Genomic DNA, 7,707 nt, shown 5'->3' with positions numbered 1-7,707 from the left:
CATGCACCAGCAATCTACAGGCCATGACACTGACACTTAGGGGCTTGGGCTGTGCTATGTTTCTGAGACTGTGTATTTTACTGTTATTGTAATTATATGTGCCATGTGCTGTGTATGACTGTGTTTTGAACCTTGGCCCCAGGGGAGTGTTGTTATGTTTGGCTGTATTCATATGTACGGTTGAATGACAAATAAACTTGACTTGACATGGAAACACCACTTGGATGTTTCCATCTCAGTGACATGCCATCTTGATATGGAAGTATGTCATCTGTCCTACAACCTCTGCTGAAGCGAGGACCTGGACTGGACCCACTGCAATTTGCCTGTCACCACAAGAGGTCAACAGCAGAAGCAACCTCCCTGCCTTTCCACTCGGCCTTGGATCACCTGGTCAATAGTAGTCGTCGTGGTGGTGGCTATCCCTCGAGGTTGAGGATGGTGGTCTTCATTCTGAAGCGGCCCACAGAGTGAAGATGCCTGTGCGTGTATTTGTTTAACAAGTACTTGATGTTGCACTCCAAGAAGCACACGATACTTCACAAATCAACCAACTGATTCCAGTGGCATGGAAACCACGACGATTGGAGCTGATGGATTTGTTGCAGCCTTCATCCGCCTTCACAGCCGTTGAGTTCAAAGTAACTTCGTCCGCCTGTTCCACCGTTGAGGTCTTGGTTGGATTGTTCTTTGTCAGAGACCTCACCCTCGACCTTACCGCCATGGTGACCCTACCAGGGGCATAGCTCCAGACGGCATCGCTCTCAGGATCTCAGGACCACCCAAGCTTCTCCACCATGACAAGGTGACAATCCACTGAGAAATCAATAGTGGTACCTAAGTCAGGATGACCACAGTTTGTAAGGATCTGAGATAACATCTCCTCCTCGCTGACCATCAACATTGGCATACCTCAAGATGCCCACTGCTCTATGCTCTCTATACCCACCATTATGTGGCTAGGCACATCTCAAATGCCATCTATCATTTTGCCAATGACACAACTATTGTTGACGGAATTTCAGCTGGTGATGAAGAGGCGTACAGGAGTGAGACAGATCAGCTGGGTGAGTGGTGATGCAGCAACTACCTTGCACTCAATGTCAGCAAGACCAAAGAACTGATTGTGGACTTCAGAAAGGGTAAGTCAAGGGAACACGCACCAATCCTCATTAAGGGATCAGAAGTGGAAATGGTGAGCAATTTCAAGTTCCTTGGGTCAACATCTGTGAGAATCTATCCTGGGTCTAACATATTGGTGCATGACAGCAGCTATATTTCATTAGGAGTTTGAGGAGACTTGGTATGACATCAAAGACTCTCGCAAATTTCTACAGATGTACCATGGAGAGCATTCTAATTGGTTGCATCATCGTCTGGTATGGAGGGGACACTGCACAGGATCAGAAAAAAACTGCAGTGAGTTGTAAACTCAGTCAGCTCCATTATGGCACTTTTTTAAGGCATCACCTTTTTCATTCAAAAGGTGATGCCTTAAAAAGCTGGCATCCATCATTAAGGACCCCATCACCCAGGGAACATGCTTTCCTCATTGCTACCATCAAGGAGGAGCCTGAAGACACGTACTCAATATTTCAGGAACAGCTTCTTCCCTTCTGCTATCAGATTTCTGACTGGACTATGAACCCATGAACACTACCTCAATATTTCCCTCTTTTTTTTAATATATAATGTAATTATATATGCATAATTATTGTAATTTATAATTTTCTTTTTCAATATTTTTATTAATTACTTGTGTAGATGAATACAAAATACATTATGATATTATGGAAACAGAAACAAGATTGAAATGCCCCATATCTATGTATAGTAAATTAACCATAATATTGAAAAGGTATATTTTATTCTAATCTAAAGCAAAATCAAAACCCCATTAAAAAAAGAGGGAAAAAACAGCTGTGTGGTTAAAAGAAAAGAAAAAAAAATCTCTGACATATAGTCGTAAATTCAAACATATAATAGCCATCCTCGTTGCTGACCAAATCGAAAATTGTGAAAGTAGTTCCAAAAAGGTCCCCACACTGTGAAAAAATCTTGTCTAGGTATAGAAATAGAACACCTAATCTTCTCTAGATTTAAACATGACACAGCATCAATCAACCAGTGGACATGAGTAGGCAGAGCAGCATCTTTCCATTTAAGCAACAAAACTCTACTGGCTAAGGAGAAATAAAAGCCAAAATATGCAAATGATTCAGCTTAAGAGTAAAATCATTTCCTCCAACAATGCCAAACAAGGCAGTCAGAGGGTTGGCTTTAAAGTTTACTTTAAAAAGGCTTCTTTCTGTCCTTTGTGACTTTTAAATTAGGAACATTGCCACAATCTTTTATGATGCCTCTATTTCACTTATTCTCAAAAAGAATAAAGATCCAACTGATTGCTCTTCCTACAGACCTATTTCTTTACTTAGTGTTGATGCTAAAATTTTATCTAAACTTTTGGCTCATAGGATGGAAAACATTTTGCCTTTTATTATCACTGATGACCAGACTGGATTTATTAAAAATTGTTATTGTCATTTTAACATTCGTCATTTACTTAATGTAATTTATAATTTTTATTATTATCTATTGCAACAAACTGCTGCCACAAAACAACAAACTTCACGACATATGCCAGTGATATAAAACCTGGTTATGATTCTGTTTCATTGTTGCTGGAAGTCCCTAGCAAACATAAATCAGCAGTGAAATAACAATGATTGTGGTGTTCCGAAGGGATTGGTGTTGGGACTGCTTCTTTTAATGTTACGTGTCAAAGATTTGGATGACAGAATTGATGGCTTTCTGGCCAAGTTTGCGATTGATATGAAGATAGGTTGAGGGACAGATAGCGTTGATGGAGCATAGAGGCTGCAGGTGGATTTAGACAAATTAAGAGAATGTGCAAAGAAATGGGAGATGGAATACCGTGTTGGGAAGTGTACAGTCATGCACTTTGGTAGAAAGAACAAAAGCATAGACTATTTTCTAATCAGGCAGAAAATTCAAAAGCCCAAGGGGCAAAGGGACATGTGAGTCCTCGTGCAGGATTCCCTGAGGGTTATCTTGCAGATTCAGTTGGTGGTGAGGAAGACAAATGCAATGTTAGCATTCATTTTGAGAGGACTGGAATATACTGTAAAAGCAAGGATGTAATGCTGACGAAGGGTCTCGGCCTGAAACATCGACTGCACCTCTTCCTAGAGATGCTGCCTGGCCTGCTGCGTTCACCAGCAACTTTTATGTGTGTTGCATGTAATGCTGAGGCCTTATAAGGCACAGGTGAGGCCTCAATTGGAGTATCGTGAGCAGTTTTGGGCCCCTTAGCTAAGAAAGAATGTGCTGTCATTGGAGAGAGTTCAGAGGAGATTCGTCAGAATGATTCCAGAAATGGAAGAGTTATTGTATGAGGAGTGTTTTGACGGCTGTGGGCCTTTACTCACTTGAAATTAGGAGAATGAAGGGAAATCTCATTGAAACCTATATTAGATTAGATTCAACTTTATTGTCATTGTGCCGAGTACAGATACAAAGCCAGTGAAATGCATTTAGCATCTGACCAGAAATGCAAAGAGTAGTGTTATTTACAAAATAACTACAAATAAAAAAAGTGCTACAGCACACAAATATAAAAGTACTGAGACAGTACAATACGGGTGCAATACTGCTTAGCGCTGTGATGAGGGGTTCAGCAGTGTCACAGCCTCAGGGAAGAAGCTCTTCCTGTGCCTGCTGGTGCGGGAGCGGAGGCTCCTGTAGCGCCTACCGGATAGGAGGAGAGTAAAAAGTCCATGGTTAGGGTGAGATGCATCCTTGATAATGCTTTTCGCCCTGCCCTGGCAACGTTTATGGTAGATGTTCTCAATGGTGGCAATTGGGTGCCGATAATCAGAAATGTGGACACCAAGGAATTTGAAGCTTGATACATGCTCCACTACAGTTCCGTTGATGTAGATGGGGACGTGAGTGTGACTCCTGGCATGCCTGAAGTCCACAATGATCTCCTTGGTCTTCTGGGTGTTAAGGGCCAGGTTGTTGTCGGCACACCACGCGGCCAGGTGCTGGACCTCGTCCCTGTAGCCCGTTTTGTCATCCCCTCTGATCAGGCCAACCACTGTGGTGTCATCTGCGAATTTGATTATGGAGCTAGAACCATGTACAGGAATGCAGTCATAGGTGAAAAGAGAGTATAGAAGAGGGCTCGACACACAGCCTTGAGACACGCCGGTGTTCAGGGTGAGAGTGGAGTTGAAAGACCTAGTTAGGAAGGATGTAAGACCATAGGGCATAGCCTCAAAACAGAGGGCCATCCATTTAGAATGGAGATGAGGAGGAATTTCTTTAGCCAGAGGGTGGAGAATCTGTAGAATTTGTTGTCACAAGTAGCTGTGGAGGCCAGACCATTTGGTGTATTCAAGGTAGAGGTTGATAAGTTCTTGATTAGTTAGGGTGTGAAAGGTTACAGGGAGAAAAGGAGAATGGGGTTGAGAGGGGAAATAGAACAGCCATGATGAAATGATGGAGCAAAGTCAATGAGCCAGATGGCCTAATTCTACTCCTATCCCATAAGGTCCTTTCGTCTTATGATCAGAAAAAGGTCCAGAGGGTTGTAAACTCAGCAAGCTCCATCACGGACACGAGTCTCCGCCATCAAATTTCTGAATGAAGAAATGAACCCATGAACACTACCTCACTATTTTTGCTCTCTTTTCGCACTACTCATTTAATTTGTTATAAATATTTCTTTATGTATTGAACTGTAGGCAGCCGTCGATCCCAGGGGATCATGGGTTTGTGCTTCTGGTAGACTGTGTCCACTCCTGGGCGGGAAGATTTGAAGATCTGGCTGTTGTCCATGCAGCGGGATCCCGCTCTCCATGTCACTGATGTAGTCCAAGGGAAGGGCCAGCACTGATACAGCTTGGCACCAGTGTCGTCGCAGAGGTTGTCAGAGTGAAGTTGTAAACAACATCAAACCTCCTTAGGGACCCCGGCTCCAGATTTCTTCTTCAGGGTTTACTCCTGAAGCCTTTCCCATCGGTGGGTATGGCTGCTAGGCAGCGGAGGTTTAAAATCAGAGTTTTTCTTCTCCTAGGCGGGCTGCCGTCCAAGGCTGACAAGCCCAACCTGCCCGAATTGTACTGCTTTTGCAAAACAACAAATTTCATGACATACATAGTACGTTACTGATAACAAACCTGATTCTGAAAATTTGCTTTATACATTTGAGGTCATGTTCCTGGAGTCGGACTTTAACCCTCAAACATTTGACTCAAAGGGTGTAACTTTAGAGGCAGAGGTTCGGAAAAACTGATAGGAGAGGTTGCCATTTTGCATCTACTGTCAGTAAACAGCCAACAACAGGTTTAAAAACAAAATTTTTAAACAGCTTGGCATTGTGCAAAAAAACATTTGTACTTGAATCTCATCTTAGGTAAATTCAAATCAAAATAAAAAGTCCTAAAGCAGGTCTTGTCCGAAAACATTGACAGTTTGTTTTTTATTTGCTCAAAATTCCAGCATCTGTAATCTCTTGTGTCATGAAATAAATCCATGGCTTATATTGTTGGAATAAAATGGTTAAATTACTTCGAATCTCCTCCAATGGTCTGCCAGAAACCACCTACTACAGTAATTGGTCACATAAATCCAGAAAGTCCAAATTTTCTTATTCTTTTAGGATATTTCAATTTAGCCCCTGAGGGTGAAATAGATAAATGTGGCTTGTTTCTTAATTCTTATTGACCATCAGTGGTATGGTGACTGAATCAAAGTGCAAAAGTTCAAAATAAAATTTATTATCAGAGTACATTCTATTGAGATTCACGTACGACCCTCAGATTCTTTTTCCATGAGCATGCCTAGCAAATCTATAGAACAGTAACTGTAAAAAGGATGGTGTCAGTACCAGGGTGCTCAAAGCCTGTGCCCCTCAGCTATGTGGAATACTTCGCCATGTCTTCAACCTGAGCCTGAGGCTCCAGAGGGTTCCTGTGCTGTGGAGGACGTCCTGCCTTGTCCCTGTGCCGAAGATGCCGCACCCCAGCAGCCTCAATGACTACAGACCAGTGGCATTGACCTCCCACATCATGAAGACCCTGGAGAGACTCATTCTGGAGCTGCTCCGGCCTGTGGTCAGGCCACACTTAGATCCCCTCCAGTTCGTCTACCAGCCCTGACTAGGAGTTGAGGATGCCACTGTCTACCTGCTGAACTGTGTCTACGCCCACCTGGACAAGCCAGCGAGCACTATAAGGGTCATGTTTTTTGACTTCTCCAGTGCGTTCAACACCATCCGCCCTGCTCTGCTGGGGGAGAAGCTGACAGCAATGCAGGTGGATGCTTTCCTGGTGTCATGGATTCTTGATTACCTGACTGGGAGACCACAGTACGTGTGCTTGCAACACTGTGTGTCCGACAGAGTGATCAGCAGCATTGGGGCTCCACAGGGGACTGTCTTGTCTCCCTTTCTCTTCACCATTTACACCTCGGACTTCAACTACTGCACAGAGTCTTGTCATCTTCAGAAGTTTTCTGATGACTCTGCCATAGTTGGATACATCAGCAGGGGAGATGAGGCTACAGTAGGAAACTTTGTCACATGGCGTGAGCAGAATTATCTGCAGCTTAATGTGAAAAAGACTAAGGAGCTGGTGGTAGACCTGAGGAGAGCTAAGGTACCGGTGACCCCTGTTTCCATCCAGGGGGTCAGTGTGGACATGGTGGAGGATTACAAGTACCTGGGGATACGAATTGACAATAAACTGGACTGGTCTAAGAACACTGAGGCCGTCTACAAGAAGGGTCAGAGCCATCTCTATTTCCTGAGGAGACTGAGGTCCTTTAACATCTGTCGGACGATGCTGAGGATGTTCTACGAGTCTGTGGATCATGTTTGCTGTTGTGTGCTGGCACAGCAGGCTGAGGGTAGCAGACACCAACAGAATCAACAAACTCATTCGTAAGGCCAGTGATGCTGTGGGGATAGAACTGGACTCTCTCACGGTAGTATCTGAAAAGAGGATGCTGTCTAAGTTGCATGCCATCTTGGACAATGTCTCCCATCCACTACATAATGTACTGGTTGGGCACAGGAGTATATTCAGCCGGAGACTCATTCCACCGAGATGCAACACAGAGCGTCATAGGAAGTCATTCCTGCCTGTGGCCATCAAACTTTACAACTCCTCCCTTGGAGGGTCAGACACCCTGAGCCAATAGGCCGGTCCTGGACTTATTTCCTTGCATAATTTACATATTACTAATTCATTCTTTATGGTTTTATTACTTTTTTTTATGGTGCAACTGTAACGAAAACCAATTTCCCCCAGGATCAATAAAGTATGACTATGATTATATATGGACAACAAACTATGCAAATGCAGATATAAATAAATAGCAATAAATATCGAATTATCGAGCATGAAATAGCAAGATAAAGGAGCCCTTAAATGTGTGTATTTGTCCCCTTTTGTTCAAGGGTTTGGTGGTTGAGGGGTAGTAACTGTTCTTGACCTGGAGTCCTGAGGCTCCTGTACCTTCTACCTGATGGCCGCAGCGAGAAGAGCGTATGGCTCGAATGAATAACAAGTGAACTAAGAAACTGTTCATGTAATTTAATTTGGAAATGCTCTATGTTCCAACAAGAAGATAGTTATCGAAGCCAAAATAAGATGAAACAGAAGTCATTTTTCTCACCCT

This window comes from Mobula birostris, chromosome 4 (genome assembly GCF_030028105.1).
Source record: "Mobula birostris isolate sMobBir1 chromosome 4, sMobBir1.hap1, whole genome shotgun sequence".
Lineage (NCBI taxonomy): Eukaryota > Metazoa > Chordata > Chondrichthyes > Myliobatiformes > Myliobatidae > Mobula > Mobula birostris.
The sequence above is the reverse complement of the archived record's forward strand: the minus strand, read 5'-3'. Positions refer to the sequence as shown.